This window comes from Balaenoptera borealis (assembly GCF_965194805.1).
Source record: "Balaenoptera borealis genome assembly, chromosome: X".
NCBI classification, from domain to species: Eukaryota; Metazoa; Chordata; class Mammalia; order Artiodactyla; family Balaenopteridae; genus Balaenoptera; species Balaenoptera borealis.
Window position 1 is genome coordinate 14,325,803 of NC_138881.1, and position 26,643 is coordinate 14,352,445.

At 42.1% G+C, this 26,643-nt stretch overlaps 1 long non-coding RNA gene across 1 annotated transcript in view; it reads left to right on the forward strand.

Annotated features, from left to right (window-relative positions):
- Positions 1–985: 985 nt before the first annotated feature.
- Positions 986–26,643, forward strand: part of LOC309620018 — an 878,206-nt gene continuing 852,548 nt past the window's right edge. The window contains exon 1 of the long non-coding RNA XR_014239376.1: positions 986–2,866. This is a non-coding gene — a long non-coding RNA (uncharacterized lncRNA). The remainder of the gene's footprint in view (positions 2,867–26,643) is intronic.

Below are 26,643 nucleotides of genomic sequence, written 5' to 3' on the forward strand. Positions count from 1 at the left end.
TAGTGTGACCTTGGCATGTTAATTGGCATAATGGAGCCTCAATTTCTTAATATATATTATAAATGCAGATACTAATATTTATTTCACAAGGATTTTGGGGGTAAAAAATTAGTTGGGACAACAGATACAGAAGTACCTAACATACATAGTAGGTGCTCAATAAATATTACTAATCTAGTAACCCCAACTGGAAACAGCACAGATGTCCTTCAACCGGTGAATGGTTAACTGAAGCATGCTATCTCCATCCCTTGGAAAACCACTCAGCAGAAGAGAGGAAGGAACTACTGATACACGCAAAACTTAGATAAATCTGCAGAATATTATGCTGAGAGAAAAAAACCCTAAAAGGTTACATAATGTGTGATTCCATTTATATAACAGTTTTGAAATGACAACATTTTAGAAATGGTGAACAGATTAGTGGTTGCCAGGGGTTAGGGGTGGGGTTGGGAGGTGAGAGAGATGTGGGTGTGGTTATAAAAGGGCACCATGAAGGAATTTTGTGGTATCTTTTTTTTTTATTGAAGTATAGTTGTTTTACAAATTATGTTAGTTTCAGGTGTACAACAGGTGATTCAGTTTTATATATATGTATATTTATATATTATTTTTCATATTCTTTTCCACTATAGGTTATTACAAGATATAGAATATAGCTCCTTGTGCTATATAGTAAATCCTTGTTGTTTATTTTATATATAGTAGTGTGTATTTGTTAATCCCATATTCCTAATTTATCCCTCCCCCCTTTCCCTTTGATAACTATAAGTTTGTTTTCTATGTCTGTGAGTCTGTTTCTGTTTTGTCAGTAAGTTCATTTGTATTATTTTTTTTAGATTCTGCATTTAAGTGATATTGTATAATATTTATCTTTGTCTGACTTACTTCACTTAGTAAGATAATCTCCAGGTCCATCCATGTTGCTGCAAATGGCATTATTTCATTCTTTTTTATGACTGAGTAGTATTACATTGTGTGTATATATATATATACACACACACCACATCTCCTTCATCCATTCATCTGGTCATGGACACTTAAGTTGCTTCTGTGTCTTAGCTGTTGTAAACAGTGCTGCTATGAACGTTGGGATACATCTGTCTTTTCGAATTAGTGTTTTCATCTCTTCTGAATATATGCCCAGGAGTGGGATTGCTGGATCATATGGTAGTTCTATTTGTAGTTTTTTAAGGAACCTCCATACTGTTCTCCATAGTGGTTGCACCAATTTACATTCTCACCAACAGTGCAGGGGGGTTCCCTTCTCTCCACACCCTCTCCAGCATTTATTGTTTGTAGATTTTTTGATGATGGTTATTCTTTTTCTAATAATTAATTTTTATTGGAGTACAGTTGCTTTACAATGTTGTGTTAGTTTCTACCGTATAGCAAAGTGAATCAGCTATACGTATACATATATCCCCTCATTTTTGGATTTCCTTCCCATTTAGGTCACCACAGAGAACTGAGTAGAGTTCCCTGAGCTATACAGTAGGTTCTCATTAGTTATCTATTTTATACATAGTGTCAGTAGTGTATATATCAATCCCAATCTCCCAATTCATCCCACCTCCCCTTCCCCCATTGGTGTCCATATGTTTGTTCTCTACGTCTGTGTCTCTATTTCTGCTTTGCAGATAAGTTCATCTGCACCATTTTTCTAGATTCCACATATAAGAGGTATTATACGATATTTCAGTATTTGTTTTTCTCTGTCTGACTTACTTCACTCTGTCTGACAGTCTCTAGATCCATCCACGTCTCTACAAATGACCCAATTTCATTCCTTTTTATGGCTGAGTAATACTCCATTGTACATATATACCACATCTTCTTTATCCATTCATCTGTTGATGGACACTTAGGTTGCTTCCATGTCCTGGCTATTGTAAATAGTGCTGCAGTGAACATTGTGGTACATGACTCTTTTCGAATTATGGTTTTCTCCGGGCAGATGTCCAGTAGTGGGATTGCTGGGTCATATGGTAGTTCTATTTTTAGTTTTTTAAGGAACCTCCATACTGTTCTCCATAGTGGCTGTATCAATTTACATTCCCACCAACAGTGCAAGAGGGTTCCCTTTTCTCCACACCCTCTCCAGCATTTATTGTTTGTAGATTTTTTTTAAAAACATCTTTATTGAAGTATAATTGCTTTACAATGGTGTGTTAGTTTCTGCTTTATAACAAAGTGAATCAGTTATACATATACATATGTTCCCATATCTCTTCCCTCTTGCATCTCCCTCCCTCCCACCCTCCCCATCCCACCCCTCTAGGTGGTCACAAAGTACCGAGCTGATCTCCCTGTGCTATGCGGCTGCTTCCCACTAGCTATCTATTTTACATTTGGTAGTGTATATATGTCCATGACACTCTCTCACCCTGTCACATCTCACCCCTCCCCCTCCCCATATCCTCCAGTCCATTCTCTAGTAGGTCTGTGTCTTTATTCCCGTCTTGCCACTAGGTTCTTCATGGCCTTTTTTTTTTTCCTTAGATTCCATATATATGTGTTAGCATACTGTATTTGTTTTTCTCTTTCTGACTTATTTCACTCTGTATGACAGACTCTAACTCCATCCACCTCATTACAAATACCTCCATTTCATTTCTTTTTATGGCTGAATAATATTCCATTGTATATATGTGCCACATCTTCTTTATCCATTCATCTGATGATGGACACTTAGGTTGCTTCCATGTCCTGGCTATTGTAAATAGAGCTGCAATGAACATTTTGGTACATGATTCTTTTTGAACTATGGTTTTCTCAGGGTATACGCCCAGCAGTGGGATTGCTGGGTCGTATGGTAGTTCTATTTGTAGTTTTTTAAGGAACCTCCATACTGTTCTCCATAGTGGTGTATCAATTTACATTCCCACCAACAGTGCAAGAGTGTTCCCTTTCCTCCACACCCTCTCCAGCATTTATTGTTTGTAGATTTTTTGATGATGGCCATTCTGTCTGGTGTGTGGTGATACCTCATTGTTTTGATTTGCATTTCTCTAATAATTTGTGATGGTAAGCATCTTTTCATGTGCCTGTTGGCCATCTGTGTGTCTTCTTTGGAGAAATGTCTATTTAGGTCTTCTGTCCTTTTTTTAATTGGGTTGTTTGTGGGTTTTTTGATATTGAGTTGTATAAGCTGTTTGTATATTGTGGTATCTTGACTGTGGTGGTGGATTCATGAACCTGTACATGTGATAAAGTTGCATAGAACTAAACACACACACACACACACACACACACACAGAAGTGCTAGTAAAACTGGGGGAATCCAATTAAGATTTGTGGATTGTATCAATGTTTGTCCTGGTTGTGATATTATACTATAGTATTATACAGTGTTACCATTGGGGGAAACTGGATAAAGAGTTCACAGGATATCTCTGTATTTTATCTTATGACTTCATGTAAATCTACAGTTATCTCAATTAAAATTTCACCTAAAATACTACAGATCTCTTAGTATTACCTGCCATGGATTATAAGAAGCACTATTTAATAACAAGCTCAATTTAATAACTTAAGAAAAAAGAAGAAATGTACTGCCTCATTAAATCTATATATAGATTACAGGATAAATCCTGACTTGAGAAATTATTAAAATGTGTGAGGGAGGGAGAAATGATAACTTAAACCAAGGAAATATGATAGTTTCTAGCAGCTTCTCTACCCTTCCCCCAACTTCCACCTTCTATTTGTCTTTCTTCTTCCTGTTCTCTCTTCAGACACCCAAAGCTCTCATTAAGCCTAACTCCCAAAGGAAGGAAAACTTCTGGAAAAAGTCACACTGAGGTGTTGCTGACTTTTAATCAATTTGTTGCTTCTCCCTCATCTCTGCCCACCCTCCATCCCAACTCGTCTTTGAGCCCTAGTATAGAGACTTGTATATAGTGCTCTTTAAATATTTGGTAAAGCTCATAAGAAAATTTTAAAAGAGGATTGCTGATTAGGGTAATTCCTAGGTTAGAGAAATAACTCTCTAATGGTGAAATGTTCCACACCTTGGCACCTGGTTGGGAAAGGCAGTTAGGGATGGGGACCTTTCCTGGTTCTGTTCAAATAGCCCAACAGAACCTCCTGCCCACTCTAATCTCATCCACACACAAAGCTCATCTTTTCCCAAATATATGTTTTCGGGTTAAAAAAAGACTCAGCCCAAAAGTGTAAGGGTGTATACACATTGAGAAATCAGCTTGTCATTAACCCAAATGTGACTGCTGGTGGGTGTTCTAGATCTATCAGATGATGATTGCTGATGAGAACTTTGTCTTCTAAATTCATGATCTCGCTGCTTCTGTCCTGGGAAAACACTTTTCAAATGCTGTACCTGGTGTATTGGAGGTAATATTTAAAGATTTCTCCCTCTGGCTTCATAATTCCCCCATGGATAATGATAATTAAGTTGAATTCAGATTTATGCAAAATGCAATAAAATAACTCAATGTTTTAATTATCGGCAAACCAATTTTCATTTTCTTAGAGTAGATATAATTTAAAATAAAAGCCAATATACCACAACTTTTCACGACGTTACTCTTCCACTTAGCTTAGATAGTAGGAGAATATTTTAAAATATTATCCAAACGTGTTTTCCGTGTTTGGTAGGTAGGTTTTATTTAAAAAAAGAAAGAGAAGAAGAATCACTTGCTGTTCTGTCATGAAGATTATGCCAAGAGATGGAGGCTTACTGTCCTGGGAAGAGGTGGGTATGGCATAGGACACATGATCATTGCTTAGCTTGACATTTCAACTAGATTCTTAAAAGCCCTTCCTAGGACAGTAATTTTGAAAGGCAGACTAACAAGGGAAAGCAAAGGCTTTTCTCAGGATTCCCAAAGTTGGGCTCTTATAAAATAGAAATCGGAGCTTAGAGGGTTGATCATGGAAAAGGCATAGAGTAGGAAGGATGAGGACCCCGCGTAAGGAAGGGGGACCCCTACATGCAGGAGAGGGAATACCCTCCCAGTTCTGAGAGGTGAAGCTGGAAGAAGCAAATGTCCCCCCCATCTCCCCACCCTTTTCACCCTCCAAATCGGGCATGGAGGCTGAAGGAAGGGGTGGTAGAAACATCCACCTAAGCTTGGGAGAACCTGAAAGCACTGGGGTAAGTGACCACCTCACCAGGCACATCCTGAATTACTACAAGCATCTCAGGAACCTGCGACAGCATTGGGTTGCATCCTCCTGGACGAGGAAGAAGTGAGGCAACATCAGCCTCACAGCCTTGTGTACTCGCACCCAGAAGGCAGGAGGGAGTTCCTGGGCTCCTGACTCGGGCATGGAAGCCTTGAGAGGGCAGAGGTACTTGAGAAGGCCTGAGGAGACCTCGTAGAATTTGGGGACTTTCCAGTGGAGGCAACGGCAAGGGCCGCCGTCATCAGCAGGGGGTGCTGGCACAATGACCGAAAGACCAGCTAGCCCTCAGTGGAGACCAGGGCAGGATGCCAAGTGATCAGGTGAGCCAAGCCACCTGCCCCCCTCAAGAAGAGCAGGAGGACCAGGCCATCTTTCCCCAACCATAAAAATGCACTTAGTCACCATATTAGGAAAAAAAGAGGAGGAAGAATCCTTGATAGGGAGGCAAAATTCTGAAGAACTAAGTAACTACCCGAAAGAAGCAATGAAAGCAAGAGGAAACCAAGATGTCTATAATCAGCTCCATCAATGGAGACAGGTGCTTCAGAGCAAGAAACAAAGTTAGATTTCTGTACACCCCAGTTTGTGAGTTTCAAATGTTGATAGCGGTACACTTTTAAAAGTATAATTTATTCAAAGAAGAAGGGGCATAAGAGTTGTGACAAACACATGGGAGTGAAGAAGAGGGCTTCAGTTTGAGGGCTACTCCTCAATTTCCTGTCTGGGTGGCCGGTTAGTGCTGCCAAAACAGGAAATGAGGACGAATGTGGATTGGCAGAAGGAGATGGGGTGGCAGTGGGCCCGGGACCGTGGTTAGAGATGCTGCTGGGATAATGAGTTGGAGACGCTGGGAGGCAGGGGCCTTCTTGCACTCTGCCCGCCTGATACGACCACCCACTCTTTCTGGGGTGTGAGCTGGCCTCAAGAATGTTGACACACTGAGCCTATTGTGCCTACAAATCTGTGCTTCACATTCCTCAGGTAGACTCCCTTCCAGTGAAAGCTTTTCATCTCTTAAAAGGCACCAGTTCAGTTTCCCCCAGCTCTATTTATAAAGGCTTTCCCAGTCCCCAGCCTGGTTGTCATGGTCATCTATTGCTGCATAATAAATTACCCTCAAACTCAGTGACGTCAAACAACCGCTTATTATGCTCATGGATTCATGACGTCAAACAACCGCTTATTATGCTCATGGATTCTGTGGTTCTGTGGGTCAGGAATTTGGACCGGGTGCAGCAGGAATGGTTTATCTCTGTTACACGGTGGGGCCTCAGAGGGTGATGAAGACCTGACAGCCGGGGGCTAGAATCGTCTGCAGGCTTGTTCACTAACGTGTCTGGGACCTTAGCTGAGGTTCTTGGCCAGAACACCTACACATGACTTCTCTGGGTAGCTTGGGCTTCCTCACAGTATGGTAGCTCAGTTTCAAGGATGAGTATCCCAAGAAAGAGAGAAGCAGGTAGAAGATATATTGCCTTTTCTAATCTCGTCTTGGAAGTCACACGTCACTTCTACTGCATTCTATTTGTTGAGGCAGTTACAAAGACCCACCCAGGTTGAAGGGGAGGGAGAATAGATTCCACCTCTGGAGGGGGGAATGGCAAGTTTCTGGAAAAGCATATGGAACTGGAAATATTGTTAAGACCATTTTTGGAAAATATCATCTGCCTCAGAGGTCTATTCCCTTTCTCAGTACAAGACTAGAAGCCATTAGACACCCTTCAACCCATTTCCTCTCCATCTCCTCATTTTACTGGGGTCTTATTCCACATTCTTCTCCTTTCCATCCTCTTCCAAAATGAGTGTTCCTCTGTACCTTCAGGGCTCACTTCCCTGTACATCCTCTTGATCCACCTCTCCTCACCCCAGCCTGCCCCAGTTACTCTCCTGTAATAAAACCCGCTTGCATATGCAGGTGTCACCGGGTCCTCTTCACATCCCTCTGTGGGAATTGGGGCTTGGGAAACTGATGGAAAAACTGCTGATAACCTGGCTACTATTATTGCTGTAAGTAACTGTCCTTCATCTCTGATCCAGGAGTCTATGTTTTCTACCGGCATCCATAAAACTGTGGCAGGCTAGCTTGTTAGATTGCAAGCAGGGTAAGCTCTTACCCTTTACAGTTCTTGACACCTACTTTGTGCCACGCACTCCACATACGATATGGCTAATCTTCACAATAACCCTGTGGTCTAGGTGTCAATAGCCCCCATTTTCTAGATGAGGAAACAGATTCTAAGAGGCTTAGAAACTCGCTCAAGTAAGTGGCAGTGTTTGGATTTGAACTCAGGACAGTCAGTTTCCAAAGCTGTGCTTCCCACAGTTCTGTAGGAATTCTGTGGCCATAGCTTCTCTTTGCTTCAGAGGAAGAGTGAATCTTGGTTACTTAATCACTGGCCAGTGTCCCAAAGATTATTCACCTACTGTAGAGGTGAACAAAGCCATTCCAAGAATTGTCTTCTACTTGACTTGTGACGTCTTTGGAAATTCAGGGCTACTTGAAAGAAAAATCTGTCTTCACTATATTTTATTTCTTCGTGGCTTTTAACATATATTTTCTGTTATTACAAAGCTCCACGTGGAATTTGAGAATCTGGCAGTTGGTAACTTTTCTCAAGGAAGAGAAACATTGAGACATTTGTTCTTGGAAAAAATAAATCCATGTATGCGACATGTGTACCCGCACATGTATACAATGGAGCAATCTATTCAGGATTTATTTTTATTCAGAGGACTGCTGTTATGCAAATACACACAGACCCACTCTATGCCTTAAAGACATTTGGTATATGGAGAACCAGGGGTGGCAGGAAGGAGGAGGGAACAGAAAGAAAGAGTCAGGATTGCAGAGACACACAGCAAATCTACCTTCCCTAGGCTCTTAGATGTCTTTGGAATAAATGTTGTATGGCGATTCAAAAGCACATTGAATATTTTAACTCTCCCTTTAGAAGTAGAGCTCCAAATGCTGGGGAATGGCTGCTGTGCCTTCCTGAGGTCCACATGCCTGTAATTCCCCAGTAGCAGCCGAGCCCCTTTGTCTAAGAAATTGAGTCAAAATAGCAACAACATCTGAAGTCCTCTAGATCACAAACCCAGTTTTAAAGCCCTTCTAGAATGATTTCCCCCCTGTCATTGGTGATGACAGCTCAGGTTAACGGTGATGGCGTATCTTGCTGTCTGCTACTCCACACTCTGGATGGACTATGGGTGGCTTCCACGGCCCAGGTGTCACGAAAATAAAAGGAAGCTCAGGGGCCTGTTGGCCTCATACCTAAGCCTTGAATGCAAAAACAACTGCTGATGCCGCCACGTGCTTTCCCATCCCCCTCCAGCCCACTGACTCAGGTCTGACTTCACCGGGTTCACCAGAGCCCCCTGGTTTAATTAGCATAACTGTGGCTGTGAGAGCACATGGCGAAGATTAGGGTTTCCATGACCTCACTGATTCTGGAGAACACTGATATTTGAGAAAATATATGTATTCTTTCCTTCTGGGATTAAGAATAAATCTAGTAACACATACAGGACGCCTGAGCCTTCTCTTACCATTCCCCCAGCGTCCAAGTACAGATCCTCTTACTCCCTTTTCCACAAGCAAGTTCAAGAATGCGTTTAAATGAATTGAGGGTTGAGAGGTACCGAGATGGGCTGCTTATCAACACTCTACCCACTAGGTGTGGTCCATTGTCTCCTGCATCCCCCTTTTTGGAAATGACTGTACGAGGCCTAGCCTATAGTGTATAGGACGTACATCCCCTTTTCCTGACAACCACATTTGGACAAGTAGGTCATTTTTTCCCTGTATAATTCTCCTCTTGGTGAGCTACTGTCGTAGGAAGCAGCAAAAGGAGCTCCTTCCTAGCAGACTCCGGGGGTTCCCTATCCATAACCCTTGAACTCTGTCATTTCAGAGTGCTCCACCGATTTCCACATGGCAGCATCTACATCTCTGTGCCGGATGGCTTTTTCTGGAACAGTGGGGGCCACCATGCTCCTGTGTGTGGCAGGCTTGAAGTGCCAAGGAACTAACACCCCTGAGAGCAGCCTTCAACCAATGACTCTTGGCTGTTGGGGTATAAATACCTCAGCTCCCTTTCCCCGCATGTGGGATAAATTTGAGACTTGTGTTTTATACCATTTCCCAAGCTTCTTCATGGGATTCATTTCTAATTATCTATTATAGGTAGATGACTTGATAATGTACTCCTTATTGGATGCCTTCTCTTTTCTGAATCTCTTTTCCACTCTCCTATTCGCTTTCCCCAAACCTCCCAAATAGACTATTTGCACTGAATTCTTTGGGGGAACCCAAACTAAGATACCCTCTAAACCTTATATAAGACCATTAAAGAAGCTTCCATTAACACACTAGCTGTAAGGGTAAGGAAGCATGGATCCATGATTCCGATAGCCTTTAGAGGCTCTGACAGAGGGAAGAGACTTTGGCAAAGAAGTTCCATGTGAGCAAATGCATTGACTTGTGGCTTTCCATTGGTCCATTATCCTCAAAACAAGCCAAGCAGCCTTGGTTGAGTTTGGGAGTTTTTGAATGCTTGCTCATCGGTCAGTTTTCTTCACCCACTTTCATCTCCCCCAGTGGATAAGGTCAAGATTATTTCTGTGATGAGAATAGTCCACTACCTTTATAGATAAGGGATCTGGGTTTCAATCCCAACTCTCCCATTTGTGGCATAATTGGGCATGTTTTAAAATTCTTTTGAACTTTAGTTTACTTATTTCTAACTTCAGGGCAAAAATACATATTAGGTAATTCATTCAACAAATATTTTTTGTGTTAGCTCCCTGAGGATACAGTCATGAATAGTTACAGTTTCTTCTCTCATGATACTCAGAGCATAGATATTGTGGGTTCTGGAATCAGGCAGCTTGCCTTCAAATTCTACTTCCAAGTAGCTCCGTGACCTCCCGAAACCTGTTTTTCTTTGTAAAGTGGGACCAATTTTCTCACAGAGTTGTGAGAAGTAATATCTATGATCCGGGTAAAGCACATAGCACATTATTCCCAGTATGTAGAAAATGTTCAATTAGTGGGTAAGTCATAAGATTACAATAGTTAATATTTACTACATGCCCGGCACTACTTAAACATTTTAAATACATACACTCATTTAGGTCACTCAAGAACCCTTAGACACTATTCTTTGCCATTTTTACCATCCCCATTTTACAAATAAGGAAGTGCAGGAAGGCCAGGTAGCTTGTCAAAAGTCACACAGCTGATATACGGAGCCAGGATTTGAACCCAGCTGGTCTGGATGCAGGACCCACACTCTTATCCTTCCACCTTCACTTCTCAGGGTATGGTTCTTGGAGGAGCTTGTTAGAAATGCAGAATCTTGGGCCACCCCAGACCTACTGAATCAGAATCTACAGTCTAATGAGACGCTCAGGCGACTCACATGCACGTTACCATTGGAGAAGGACTGCTCGACCCCATGCCAAGTACACTTTGATGAGTTAAGGGCTTCTATGGTGGAGCTATGTCTCAGATGCTAAAGTCCAGGAAGGCCAGAACTGAAGAAAATTAAGTGAAATACAGCATGCCTTTTCTTAAAGTCTTTGGTATATAGGTGCTTAATAAACATACACATGTGTGCATACACCCTGCCCCCACACATGCCACCATTGTGAACATGAACATGAACATGTAGGAGTGACTCGTGAAGGTCTAGCTTTCTCCCTGACCACAGCTGCCACCACAGGTGCCACTAGCCCTAACTCCGTATTTGTCATAGGCCACTAGATGTTACTGCCGACAGACAGTCCGTTCTCTCTCACCTTGCCGGTTCAGGAAAGAATTTGCATAGGCATAATTGGTTTGTTTTGTTTCCTTCCCGTCTTTGTTGTCATGGTTGCTCAGTTCATTTGCATCTTCAAGCTTCTTTCCTATTAACCTGAGAACCACTCAGAGAGTCTCCTTCAAGGGGAAGGGGAATCATACGTGAAGGGTGAGGCAGAGTCCTGATTCTCAGGGTCTGGGTGATGGTTTTAGATGAAGGCACCTCCAAAGTGGAAACAATTTCTAAGATCCAGCCTGAAACCACAGTTCATCTGGAGACCTCTTCTTCCAATCCGGGGTTGAAGCTCTGTGTCTTGCCTATGTGCAGAGTATATGTCCTGAGGCAGAAAAGAAGTCATCGTTGTACAGTAACTCAGCGCAGAGACTCTAAGGTGAAGGGGCACTTCCCAAGGCAATTCCATTCTTCCAGTTGCTCAGGGGAAAAAAAAGTTTAGCTCATTAAGCCTTTACCCCTGATGATGTCAGTCACAAAAGAAACTCCAGCTTCCTCAGTCATACTTCACTTACTTACCCTAAGCCCCAGATGACTTTGTGTATCCCTGGTTCAGCCATCTACTGTACCCAAACCACTCAGAAATTTAATGGCTTAAAATACCAACCATTTTATTATTGCACACGATTTAATGGGTTGACTGAGCCAAGCTGGATGGCTCTTTTGTTGCAGGAGAAAGGGGAGCGAGAGAATGGTCGCATCCCAGGTCTCATTTGGGCCGCCAACTGAGGGTTCTTGGCTTCACTCAGGAAAGAATTCAAGAGGGAGCCAAAGTAGAGTGAAAGCAGATTTATTCAGGGAGATACACACTCCATAGACAGAGTACGGTCTGTCTTGGAAGGTGAGAGAGAGGCCCTGGGGTATAGGGTGGTTAGTTTTTATGGGCTGGGTAATTTCATATGCTAACGAGTGGGAGGAATATTCTATTTTGGGGAAGGGGCGGTGAGGTGGGGTTTCTAGGAATTGGGCCACAGTCCACTTTTTGGCCTTTTATGATCAGCCTCGAACTGTCATGGCGCCTGTGTGTGTGTCATTTAGCATATGCTAATGTATTACAGTGAGCATATAATGAGGCTTAAGGTCTACGGGATGTTGAATCTTCCACCATCTTGGGCCTAGTAGGTTCGAATCAGTTTTTTTTAATCACATTTTATTTTTTTAAATTGAGGTATAATTAATTTATAATGTGTTAGTTTCAAGTGTACAGCAAAGTGATTCAGTTATATATCTATACATATATATATTCTATTCTTTTTCAATTCTTTTCCATTATATTATAGATTATTACAAGATATTGAATATAGTTCCCTGTGCTATATTTGTGGAATCTAAAAAAATGATACAAATGAACTTATAGACAAGACAGAAATAGACTCACAGACATAGAAAACAAACTTATGGTTACCAAAGGGGATAGTGGGGCATGGAGGGAGATAAATCAGGAGTTTGGGGCTAAGCGGTTTTTGTCGTGTCCCGTTTTCCTCAATGGCTGTGTCATTCTTTTAATGGTTGTGCCCTGCCCTCTTTCTTCCTGTCTCACTTCTGCTCATGATGTCAGCTGGAGCAGCCGTCATCTGGGGGCTTGACTGGACTAGAATAGCCAATATGGCTTGCTCACATGGCTAGCAGTTGAGGTAGGCTTTGACAGAAAGCTCCAGTGGGCAGTTGACCAGAGTTCCTTGGCTCCCCTCCGTGTAGCATCTCCATCTGGCTTGGACTTCTCACAGCACAGTAGCTGAGTCGCAGAAGGGAGTAGTCCTAGGAAAGCATTACTCTTTGGGTCAAGGGACAGCAATTCAAGGGGAGAGGAAATAGGCTCTCCACCTCTCAATGAGCAGAGAGGGAAGGCAGGACTCACTGGGGAATCCTTGGAGACTAGCTTACACACCCCACTTCCTGACCTTTTTGTCCACCCTTCCCCAACTCCTTAAACTTTTCTAATGTGCCATCTGGAATTCTTGGTCAGTCGTCAGTAAAATTCCTTCTGTCCTAAATCTCTTCTCTGAATATTTCCTTTATCTTCTTGCTCGCCATGAAACCTGACTTTGTCTTGAGGACACAGCTTTTCCTACCATCTTCTCAGTGGTGGCTGTTTTCTCTCACGTTCCTCATATCTCTGGACTGGAAGGCGGGATGGGTACCTCTCCTTGCTATTTATTTCTAGTTTCCAAGACCATTCTGTCTTCTTCCTCACTAATAGCACCTCTGTCTCCATCTTTGAATGTCAGGTTATCAGACCGTACCACCCACCTCTCCTGGTTACAGTCATTTGCCAACCCTGTGTCATTCTCCTTCTTTCCTCTAAGATTTTACATCCTCCTCACTGTCATTTTTGCTGATACTGCTCCTGTCCTGATTCTTGGGGACTTCCATACCATGTCAATAAACTTTCCAGTAGTCTGCCTCTCTGTACTTTGACTTTCCTTCTTGCAGTGATTTTGTTTCTCCCCTCCTCAGCCACACTCTCCCGTAGTCATACACCGGAGTTATGTCCAATTCCTTCATCTCCCTCACAATCTCTGTTCTCCTAAGGCGTCAGTCCAAGCAGTTGTTTTGATTCTATAAAAAGTAGAGCTGGGGCATTAGAAAATTACACACAGTACCCTTAATGTGGGATGGCTTTAGCCAGTTTATTTAAGAGCTGCTGCATGGAGATGAGCAATACCCACCAATAGCATGTTCAACACTGGAATGAAGAAACCTGCTAAATCCACAGGGACATAACATAGTGTGGGACACCATGCAGTGGCACTCATGGGGGCATTTAGAGGCTCAAGGGCTGGGTTTGAGATCCAGATTTGTTTCTTGGGTGCTGTGGTTTATCGGGCAACTCACTTCATTCCTACGAGCATCAGTTTCCTTATATAAAACGACGATAAGACATTCCACTGAGTCTACCTCCTAGGATTGTTTTGAGGATTAAATAAAATATATATGTGATATTCTCGTAAATTGTAAGGGTGTGGAGAATGGACAGGAGGGGCTAGTAATTGAGGTGAACAAGGCTGATAACTTGTAGTAGCTGCAAATGGAGAGGCATGGAAGGGTGGAAGCGAGATGTAGGAGGGAACTCAACAGGATGGGGTAATGCTTGAGGCTTCAGTGAGAGGGAGGAGTGAAGGATGCCAAGAATAACTAACTAGCTTCAGCCCTGTATCCCTGGATGAATGATGGTGCAACTCACTGAGATAGGGAGTAGATCACCAACAAGGATGAGGTTTGTTTTGGACGCTTAGGAGTTTGATTTGGAAGTGCTTGGTTTGGGGTGCCCTTGAGCACCCACGAGGAGGTGTCAAATAGGCCATTGGTAGAGGTCTGGGATGGAGAAGAAATGTATGAGCCATCGTCATATACATGTCTGAGGCATAGGCGTGGATGAGACTTTTTAGGGAGAGTGGGAATGGAAGATGGTCAAGGGCCAAGGATTGAGGAACCCCAGAATCTAACAGCTTGGTGGAAGAGGACCAACCTCGCCAGCAGACAGAGAGCCCAGAAAAGAAGCAAGAAGACCAGCAGGGTGTTACTTCATTGAAGCCAAGAGAAGTGAAGGTTTTGAAAAGTAGTGAGTGGTCCATGGTGGCTACAGCTTTTGTGAGGTCAAGTCAGAGGAAAACAGAAAAATGTCTCCTGGATTTAATGACATTATCTAGTAAATTCCTCAGAAGTGTGGGACTGCCTATGCCCATGTATTCTTTTTCTTAGTTTTTGAAACGAAGAAACTGAGTTACACTAGCAGAAAAAAACTGAACCAGCATGAAATCACAGAAACCTGAACTGGGTGGGGCCAGTTCCTGGTTTGGAGCTTCACTGTCCTGGTACCTGTGACCACAGGCTGAGCTCATGACCCTCCTCTTCTTTCTCAAGGTCCAAATGACTTACAGGAAGTGCAGGAATCTATACATAGTTGGCACTCAAGAAATATTTGTTGATTGATTACATGAACAACCCAGACATTTCTTCCTGACATGTATTCATCTTCCCCACAGGAATTAGCAGTTCTTACCCATGTACTGCCTCAAGGTCCTGAGTCATAATCAAACAAAACTTCTGTCCTATTCATTGAAGTGTGCTTTTTAAAAAACCGCAATAGCTCTTATGTTCTCACATGCCCGAGAGATTATTTTCCTATTGTGTGCTCTTGGTCATTTCCTTCTTATGTGCAGAAATGTTTGGGAATGGTTCTTTGCATAGACAAAATGAAAAGTTTGTTTGTTTGTTTTTAATGGAAGAAGGTGTTTCCGTTTTTTAATGGAAGAAGGTGGGAGAGACAGTAGGCAGGGAACCGGATGTTTGAGCTCCCAGCCTGGCTATGAAAAATCATCATGAACTAGCTTCCTGCCAGTTGCCCTTTCTTTTTCAAAAATGGGCTCAGGGCAGTTGCTGCAACTGAAGGCAACAAAGAGAAGTTATGAAAAGAAAACGAAGCTCTGTGCGCACGTGCGTGCGTGCGTGCGTGTATGTGTGTGTGTGTGAATAATTTGGTACTTTAAGAATGAAGCAGATCCACCAGCATTTTCACTCCTACACTCAACAGACCTGCATACACATGTGGACGAGCTGTGTACTAGAATGTTCATAGCAGCACTATTGCCAAGAACCCCAAACTGAATGCTCGTTCTATCAGTTAGCTTCTGCTGTGTAACAAACAACTACAAAACTTAGCAGTTAAAACAACAACCCGTGATTCTGCAGGTCAGCAATTTGGACTGGGCCCTCCTGGGTGGTTTTTCTTATCTGGGCTAACCGAGATCAGCTGAGTCTGGCCCAGATCAGAGAACTGTCCCGAAGGATGTAAACTAAATACTGGTTGTTGTTATATGTCACTACATTTTGGGTGGTTTGCTAGACAGCAACAGATCAGTGATACAAAGCTACCTCAGTTCATAGTCTAAAAGGGCATAGGCAAGTTTCTCAAGTTCTTGGAATAAAAGATCTAGCAATGATTTCCCCCTAATTTTCCATTCTACTTTGCTTAAAGATAGACTCATGTTCTTGGAAACAGAGCAAAGGTGGTAACTGCTGAAATCGTCCTTAGTGAATTTAGTTATAGGCTGCTCTAAAATCAAATTGTTTTCTTAAATGCAGTACCCTGCCAATTTGACCAACCACCTGGAGCTTTATAAACTCCTTTAAATCAGGGTTTCTCAACCTCAGTACTACTGGCATCTTGGACCAGATAATTCTTTGTTGTTCTTTGCATAAGATGATGTTGAGCAGCATCCCTGGTCTCTACTCACAAGACACCAGTAGTCTTCCTTTCTCCAGTTGTGACAACAGAATGTCTCCAGACACTACCAAGTGGCCCCTGGGGGCACAGTGGCTTCTGGTTGAAAACCACTGCTCTAGAAAAACTGTTCAGGGAACATCAACTCGGGAGTCACTCTGAAAACTGAGGAGGGTAATGATGAATGGCCGCCAGCGAAGCAAGTGAAGAGACAGGGAGACGAGGGATACACGTTTACCCCGCCCCCACTGTGTGCGTTGCTTATGTGGCTCAAAGTCTCACAACAACCTGTGAAGAAGCTGCCATCACCTCTGTACAGATGAGGAGGTAACATCTGGCTATGAAGGTAAATCTCATGATCCAATCCAGGGCTGTCTGACTCCAGTACCCGTGAGCTTTCCACCAGGAATCCAGGGCTGCCTCCCGCTGTGGCCAGGAAAAGGCAGAGATGCCGAGCAGCCGTGATGACTGCCAGTCCCAAGGAGGGGACACTGGCTCTTCTCTTATGAGCTCAAAGCCAGTACCCGAGGTCCGCGGGGAGGACGAGGTGCAAGCAGGGTTGCAAAGCAGGGCGCCACTGACCATCACAACTCTGGGTCACGGAATGTTCTCTAGGCCTGGGTGTACGATGTGGAGGGCTGTTACCAGCGTAGGAGAGGAAGCGTGTGGGCAATTGAAACCCACCAATAACTCCCACACCTCATTTAACTCTCTAGTTCTCATTACAAGATTTTTTAATCTTTAAAAAATTAACTTATATTTTAACAGACAAGGCATGCACATAGTACAAAATTTAAAAAATGCCAAAAATAAACAATAAAGGGTAAGTTTCCCTCATATCTTTATCCTCTAGATCCTTATTTCCCATTCCAGAAGGCAACCACTGTTGCATTTTTGGTATATCCTTCCAGAGATACTCTATATGTAGTCAAGCATATAAATGTATTTTTTCCATCATGGCAGCATGGTATATACGTTATTGAGGACCACAACACATGCACTCTCTTGTCTATCGATCTATTGATCTATCTATCTATCTTGGAGCACCTTTCATATCAGTACATGAAGATCTGCCTCATTCTTTTTAATGGTTGCCTGGTATTCCATATTAGGAATATGGCACAATTTGGTAAATCAGTCTTTTAGGGATGGACATTTAGATTGTTTCCACTCTGTTGCTGTTACAAATAAAGCTGCGATGAACAGCTCTGTATACCTATTGCCCCCCACATATGTAACTCTGTCTGTTCACTCGGTTTTATTTCATAACCTTTCATTTTCCCCTTCTGCCTTCAGTGTCAGTGTACTGAGATCAGTATAACTTTGGAAGCCAGGGAAGGAAATAGAGCATCTGAACAAAATATCAAGTATACAATTAACCTTGATAAAGCAAGCCTCAGAACTAAAAATAGAAAAGAGGTTGATCACAGGTGGTAAGTTAAACGTTACGTCAGCTGGCTTCTCAGGCCCCAGATATCTCATCTAGAAACTGCTAGAGCAGGATGGGACCTCCGACATTCTTTAGTGCATCCCTCCCCCGTGTTTTTACATATAAGGACATTGGGATCCTGAGATGCTTGTAAATAGTCGAGCTTAGTTAGATTGAAATGTAGGTCTTCCAAGTTCCAATTCTGTGCTTCTTGAAACACACTATTACAATGTCTTTCCCAACCCCAATATTTTTGAAACTGAGAACAAAATTATTATTTACAACCCAAACTGACTGTATCCAGCTCTGCCTTCTAAAGTGGTGGCATAATTCACAGCAATAAAGAATGGAATCTCTGCTCCCTTTCATCAGAGAGTCTGCGAAGTGAGGCACAAGGCAGGGATGGATAGTTCACTACCTTTGCCAGTGGAGTGTTTGGCCTATTTGGTAGTAAAACATAGGGCAATGATGTACGGAAGTGGCTGCCCACCCAGTAGAGGTGTCGAGAGCTCAGTGACTTTGCATAATATTGTGAGAGGAATGGGGTTTTTGGGGCGACCCTGAGATGATGATCCCCAAACTGGGTAAGCAAGGAATTTTAGAAGACAAGCAGCTGGGCTAAATAACATGGAGGGGTGGCCTAAACATTTTATAAAGACAAACCTGATAGTCAGTTCTATGTTGTTTCACCTTGTTGTGGCGTAGACTCAAAGCTTAAGTAAAGTCAGCTTCACACATAAACGTGTCCGGTGAATGGGTCGAGGATCGTTTCTTCAGCTCTCTCAGGTCAGGGTGCTGGTTTAGCATTGTGTGATTCTCCTGTTGCTTTTCTTCCTCAAGTTCACTTGAAGGTTGCCATAGCTCTAGTCAAACCAGTCTTTGAAATACCTTAAAATTCAGGGAAGGAAGACGGGGATGGGAGAAAAGTGTTCTCCTTTAACGCGGAGAAAAATCTTTCCCAGGCCCCCATCCCCTCTACCCCCAGGAGACTTTCCCTCACTTTGACCAGAACTTACTCTCATTTCCATCCTTAGCTGCAAGGTGAGCTAAGAAGTAAGTACCCTAGTCTCTCACTTTGAAACTTTCATTCATTCTTGAAAGCCCTGCCACTGAGTGGAAAGCTATTCATTTTTTTAAAAATTCCTTTAATTTCTGTGGGAAAAATGATAACCTGGTCTGTCCCAATCAAAGATACCCTGATAATTTTCACAGGTAAGAAAATATATGGAGTGAACAGTGAAAACAAGTTTTCATAAGAAATGGAGAACAATTTGAAAGTAAATAACTGCAGTTTGTACACAAACTATAATGTAGAAAAAGTAGTCTTGGTAGGGATGGTGGTGGAGAGACTGGAGCAGTCATTCTTTGGAAGGTGAATTCTTTTGTCTCCACCGTTGTCTCGCCAGCTTTCCAGCTTTTAGTGAGGGAGTTCTTGGTTACTTTGTACTCTCGGTGCACTTCAATATAAAGTTACAGCCTAGAAGTTATCTTTAGGACAAAATAAAAGGTAAACACGAGAGTGCTTTGAAGCTTGTGAAATTGCACACGCACGAAGACTGAAGAGATGGAGATGACACCTCTTCATCCCTCTCGCTTGGTATCCATACGCAAAGCAGAACATTTTGGGCTCATTCAAACATGAGGCTCAATCCAAATTCATTCCATATGATATGCTCTGACAAGTAAATGCATGTTGAGTAAAATTGGTGAGCGGGACTCAGCCTGAGACCTCGATGATGTCATATCACTTCTTATAGCTTATTTGTTTAGTGTGTTTTGAGGTGGAAAAAGTCAATCTATTGGGGAAAAAAGGGAGTCATTGTTCACAAAGTGGTACAACTTTTCAAGAGCCGTTATGGCAAAAAGTCATTAACTGAACAGTCGTTATGTGAGATAGATCAGTACCTGGAAAGGGGGGGGGATGGAATTATCATGATTGGTTTCGCATTTATCATAGTCGCCCTTTAGGCCTGGGCACATTGCCAACCCAAACCAAATTAGAGTGAGTGTCTTCTCACTGAGAAGGGTGGGGGGTGGCAGTGGGATAGGCCCCTAAGCGTGTCTGCCACAAGATGTCCCTTCCACATTGCTTGGAAAATGGCCACTGTGCAAGGAGTTAACTGAGGTTGGTAATATGACTTACATATAATTTTAATCCTGGAGTTAATAGGTCATTATGGTTCTTAGAAATATTTCACTGGCAAGTAATTGATGGCCAGTTGCTGGTGCAGAGTCCTCTGTATCTGAGAGACAGGCAATAGCCACCGTCCACGCTGCAGAAATGGAGCATTTGGCACTTGCACTGAAATCTGAAGATCTATTTGCAGCATTGCCCATTCTGCTTACCAGCCTTGGTGACGGCTCCGGCGACCATCTCGGTGTCATTTGTCGTGGGTATGAAGCATATCCCAAATCACTTTCCACATGATCAAACTTGGAACTTTCTTTTCCTTTCTGACTTTGAAATTGAGTTATAGATTCAATGACCCTTTACTGAACATCCATTGTGGGTTAGGCACTTTTATCAGTCCTGTGGAAAATTTAGAGACAAACCAGAGATGACCCTTCTCTCAAAGAGCTTACGGTCTAGCAGGGTGATAAGACATGAATAATAATGGTAGAAGGTATAAAGTATTATCTGTACCATAAAAGTGGGGCAGATAGATGTTTCTGGGAAAACATTAGGACTATTTATCGTATCCTTAACTTTTTTCATCTCTCTTGACCTAGTAATTCAAATATATTTAACTTAGGGATCCTTGGACCCCTAGGAAATCCACATGTGAGCTTCAGATAAATTTCCAGAAAGTGTATGCAAAAGTGTGGTTATATGTTTGATTGCATTATTCTGGGAAGAGGAACCTTAATTTTGTCTAATTCGTAAATAAAAGCATTATTTAATTCACTATAATACTCCCACTTCTAGAAACACATCTTAAGGAAATAGACATGTAGACAAAGATTTACTATTAAGGATGTTTATCACAGCATTATGTATAATACTATAAAACTGGAAACTACACAAATACGGAACAACTGAGAATTAGTCAATTACAGTACATCTGCACAATAGAATTTATGTTCCTGTTGAAATGAGACATCAGAAAGTTAACGACATGAAAATATGTTCATGATAAAAAGTTAGGTTAAAAAAAAACTATATCCACGGTATGCTCTCAATTATGTTTTAAAAAAATCATCGAAAAGGCTAAAGGGATAACACAGGAAAATGTTAACAATGATTATCTCTGTGTGTTGTGGGATTGAGTGATTTTTTTTCTTTAATCTTTTCCATATTTCTCAACTCTTCTACGATGAGCATGGATCACTTCACAAATGAGAAAAAAAACGAAAGTTGTATCAGAACTAGTACAGATGAAGTATCATGGCAGTTCTGCAGTGAGATCTCTTTTATTTGGGATATCAGAGAGGCCTCTTAGAGGAGGTGGCCTTCAAGCATAGCTTCGAATCATGGCCACAGTCTTGACCTTCTGAGGGGCTGGGAGAGGGCAGTGCAGGGGAGTGGTCGAAGAAGTCAAGAGTTGAAGGAGAGAGCTCCATGTAAAAGTTGAGGTGTGGTGGTAACCTAATCACTCTCCCTAGATGTCCTGGAGCAGGGAGGGCTGGCCTGCTTTCAGGCAAACAGCAGTTCTGGGGTGTGGGCTGACTCCCAAGGCCTCTCAGGACCCCTGAGATATGGCCTGTAATGTCCAGGGACCCTTCCCATTCCGTGATAGAGAGTTCAACATGGGGTTACACTGGATAAATGATGGAAGGATAGGAGTAATCAAAAATTTGGCAGGGGGACTTTTTTGGAGGGATTAGCCAAAAATTCTGAGAGTAGGATTGTAAGCCCCAGGGAAGAATGGTGAGAAAGCCACACACACACACACACACACACACACACACACACACACACACACACACACATCTTTGTGACTTAAATGGTTTTGAAGCCAGATGTCTTAGTGTGAAGCTATACTTTTTAATCCCTTATATACCCAGAGGAAAATAAAAGCTAGTAACAGATTGATTAATGCCATACGGTGTAAGATTACACTGCATAATGTTTATTTATACAATTTACTATTCTACATTAGCTTTAACAAGACAGTATCTTTTAAGGAACTGATTATGCACTTTGACCCATTAATTCATTTGGGGAATGACACTTAAGAAATTAACTCAAAAAGAGGGAAAGTAGATATTTGTGTAAAGTAACTTCTTATAGCAGAGGAAAGAATATTAGAAATCCACTTGCGTAAGAACTCAAAGGTGCTTAAATATATTAAATAAAAGAAATATATTACTACCATGAAAATGATCAGTTTATGGGTTTTGAGAGTTATATGGCTACATCAGTAAAGTCAGGAAAAAAGAGCACAAAACTAGTATGTATAGACTGATTGCATTTTGTTACAATATATCCACACAATATGGGGTCACAGTCTTAAGAACAGTGGATGCTGTAAGGTTAAGAGGACTTGGTGGTCTGTGCTGAATGGTTTTATTTTGACAAGTATTCATCCCCATGAAGAAATTCATCCCTATTTCTTTATACTGAAGGGCTAGAAGCCTAGTAGCTACATCTCCTAGAAACCCTTGCCAGCCAGCTTTCAGAATAGAGTCCTCCAATGATAGGGACCTTTGCAAGATTTGGAAAGCAGAAGAGAAGCAGAAGTCATTAGAATTGCAATAGGAATTGTGTGGGCTTTGCCAGACAATAGATGTGAGGTTTTCCATCAGCTTCTAGATACTCTCTTGTAAATTACCCATTTCAGCGTGCCTGTCGCTGAGACCAGGAATGGCAGCTTTCTACAGTTTTTGCAAGTTCCTGATTTCTCTTTTTTAAAAAAAATAAATTCATTTATTTATTTATTTATGGCTGCATTGGGTCTTCGTTGCTGCACGCGGGCTTTCCTCTTTATTTATTTATGGCTGCGTTGGGTCTCTGTTGCTGTGCGCGGGCTTTCTCTAGCTGTGGTGAGCTGGGGCTACTCTTCGTTGTGGTGTGCGGGCTTCTCATTGCGGTGGCTTCTCTTGTTGTGGAGCATGGGCTCTAGGGCTCACAGGCTTCAGGAGTTGTGGCGCATGGGCTTAGTTGCTCTGAGGCATGTGGGATCTCCCCGGACCAGGGCTGGAACCCGTGTCTCCTGTATTGGCAGGCGGATTCTTAAGCACTGTGCCACCAGGGAAGTCCAAGTTCCTGATTTCTTGAAAGCTAGGGACAGCTTTTCCTTACCGTCATTTCCTGGGCCCTTCCAGTGGTTTTGTAAGCATTTAATTATTTTTAACTTTTTATTTTATATTGGAGTATAGCTGATTAAAAATGTTGTGATAGTTTCAGGTGCACAGCAGAGCGACTCAGCCATACATATACATGTATCCATTCTCCCCCAGACTCCCCTCCCATCTAGGCTGCCACATAACATTGAGCAGAGTTCCCTGTGCTATACAGTAGGTCCTTGTTGGTTATCCTTTTTAAATAAAGCAGTGTGTACATATCAATCCCAAACTCCCTAACTATCCCTTCCCTCCACCCTTCCCCCCCAGTAACCATAAGTTCGTTCTCTAAGTCTGTGAGTCCGTTTCTGTTTTGTAAATACATTCATTTGTATCATTTCTTTTTAGATTCTGCATATAAGCGATATCATACGATATTTCTCTTTCTCTGACTTACTTCACTCAGTATGACAATCTCTGGGTCCATTCATGTTGCTGCAAATGTCATTATTTCATTCCTTTTTATGGCTGAGTAATATTCCATTGTATATATGTACCACATCTTCTTTATCCATTTCTCTGTCGATGGACATTTAGGTTGCTTCCATGTCTTGGCTATTGTAAACAGTGCTGCGTGAACATTGGGGTGCATGTATCCTCTTGGACCATGTTTTTCTCCAGATGTATGCCCAGGAGTGGGATTGCAGGGTCATATGGTAGCTCTATTTTTAGTTTTTTAAGGAATCTCCATACTGTTCTCCATAGTGGCTGTACCAATTTACATTCCCACCAACAGTGTAGGAGGGTTCCCTTCTCTTCACACCCTCTCCAGCATTTATTGTTTGTGGATTTTTTGATGATGGCCATTTTGTAAATTTTGGAGACTAATCCCTTGTTGGTCGCATCATTTGCAAATATTTTCTCCCAGTCTGTGGGTTGTCTTTTCATTTTGTTTATGGTTTCCTTTGCTGTGCAAAAGCTTTTCAGTTTAATTGGGTCCCATTTGTTTATCTGAGTTTTTATTTTCATTACTCTGGGAGACAGATCGGAAAAGATATTGCTGTGATTTATGTCAGAGTGTTTTGCCTATGTTTTCCTCTAGGAGTTTTATAGTGTCCGGTCTCACATTTAGGTCTTTAATCCATTTTGAGCTTATTTTTGTGTATGGTGTTAAAGAATGATCTAATTTCAGTTTTTTACATGTAGCTGTCCAGCTTTCCCAGCACCATTTGTTGAAGAGACTGTCTTTCCATCATTGTATAGTCTTGCCTCCTTTGTCATAGATTAATTGACCATTAGGTGCGTGTGTTTATTTCTGGGCTTTCTGATCCTGTTCCATTGATCTACAGTTCTATTTTTGTGCCAGTACCATACTGTTTTGATGACTATAGCTTTGTAGTATAGTCTGAAGTCAGGGAGCCTGATTCCTCCAGCTCCATTTTTCTTTCTCGGGATTTGTAAGCATTTAACTTTAGGCATTAAATCTTTTTCTTCTCAGAGTACCTAGAGTGGTTTCTGATTTCCTGACCAAACCCTGACCGATATATGATATAGGGTCTTTACAATCCCTGTGTTTGCTTTCTATGATGAAGTTGATTAAACAGTTGAAATATATGTTCAACCATTATGTTATTATGTCCTTGTAGGTTAAATATATTTTAAAAAAATATATAGTATGTATAGTATTCCTACCTAGATAAATTATACGATACCTCTTCCACTCACACCACCATTGTTTTTGTAACCTTTGGCATATGCTCCTTACACAGAATAACAGAGTGGATCGACATATGTTGTCATTAAAGGAAGAAAGTGAAAAGAAAATCTTATCATTTCTAAATACTTATTATTTAGCTTGAAAATATAATGTGTGTGTTTGTGTGTGCGTGTATTTTATAGGGGATTATATGGATCAGCTTACAGATTGATGTGAAAACTTTCTATTTCTCTCAAATGAATAAGTCAAGGTTGGGACTATTTATTTATTTGATAGACATTATCAACACTGCTTTCACATACAAAAAAAGAGGTGACCAGACTCTGCACTAGCATGCGTAGTTATCAAAAGAATGCAGTATGTATGTGTATATACATAATTTCTCTGTGTATATACATACATATCAGATATACATATGTGTGTGATTTTGTTCTTGTAGAGATATGGAAATGTAATTGAAACAATACCCTCTGGCAACTTGAAGCACTTCACATCTTTTCCTTTGTCTCCTCCAAACCGTTTCATTTTTCCAGAGGAAAAACATGAAACACGGAGTCCAACCAAGCCTGTTACACTGCCAGCCAGAGGCAAAAGAGATTCCTTGCACGGGCTGCTGTCTCAAACGGCAACAGGGCCCTGGGAGATGATTTGCAAAAGTGACCACAATAACTCTGTCCTCTCTTGCATGCACCCCCTCCCTTTGCAGTGTGACTTTGTAACAATTCCCATCCAGGTATGGAGTCTATTTTTCCACCCCTTGAATCTGGACTTGACCTTGTGACTTACTTGAACCCGTGGGGTATTCGAAAAACATGGTGGAAGCAGAAACTTGAGAAGTGCTTCTGCACTGGGCTCATCCTCTCTTGATACCCCTAGGAACCCTGAGAACTCTATCATCTGAATAAACTGGGGCTGGCCTGCCGAAGATGTGTGGCCCAGTTACCCACATGGTCCCAACCGACAGCCAGCACCAACCACCAGACATGTGAATAAGGCCACCCTAGACCGACCAGCCTCCAGTCAGTCCTCTAGCTGACGGCAGCTGTATGCATAAGTCCAGATGAGACCACCAGGAGAACTGTCCAGCAAATCCCAGGCCAAATCACTGACCCACAGAATAGCAAGCTAATACATGATGGTTATTTTAAGCTATCAACTTTGAGTGGTAAGAGTTAGGCCAGGTATAAAGTTGTGAGCCTGGGTCAGAACTGGAGACCTCATTTCCTATCTTCCCTCTACCAAGTAAAATAAAAAACAGAACCAGAAAACCATGGTGAAGGTAGCCAACTGCAAAAATTTATGACCTCTGCCTTACAGGAAGGCAAAGAGATAAGCCATGTTGAAGACTCCTTTTCTTTCCATGCTAATTAGAAAATTTTGACAAATGAGTAGTTCATCACCCGATTACCATCAAAACTCAATGAAGTGAAAATGATTTTGATTCATGGAGAAATTGAAGGAAATTAAAATGAACCAGAATCGGCATTCTCTCTTCATCCAGACCGCCACAGTTTTGCCTGACAAGAGTCCATCGGTCGGCCTTGCCCTAGACTCTTGGGACTTGCCCTCCAACCCCAGTCTCTTCAAGTTTAGCCATCCTTGGATCCACGATAGCCCAGGATCATGGTTTTGCTTTGTCCACCAAGTTCTGCTTCTCTGCCAGTGATAAGTAAACTAGAGACAGAAGAGAAAGGGAACATACTCCATGGTAATATTCCCTCCCCAAATAATAATCCTCCCCAAATAATAATCCTCCCCTCACCTATCATGTAGTTTTTTCGACCAGCCCATCTTGAGAGTTAAACAGCCAAAGATTCAAACAGGTCTCACTTTTACAAGCCAGTGGTCACTTTCTTGGAATAAGCACAGTGGTCTTCCCAAATAATGGATCAGTCATCTGTGTCATTCAAAAAGGGGGAAGGGGGGCTTCCCTGGTGGCGCAGCGGTTAAGAATCCACCTGTCAATTCAGGGGACACAGGTTCGATCCCTGGTGCAGGAAGATCCCACATGCCGCGCAGCAACTAAGCCCGTGCGCCACAACTACTGAACCTGTGCTCTAGAGCCCACGAGCCACAACTACTGAGC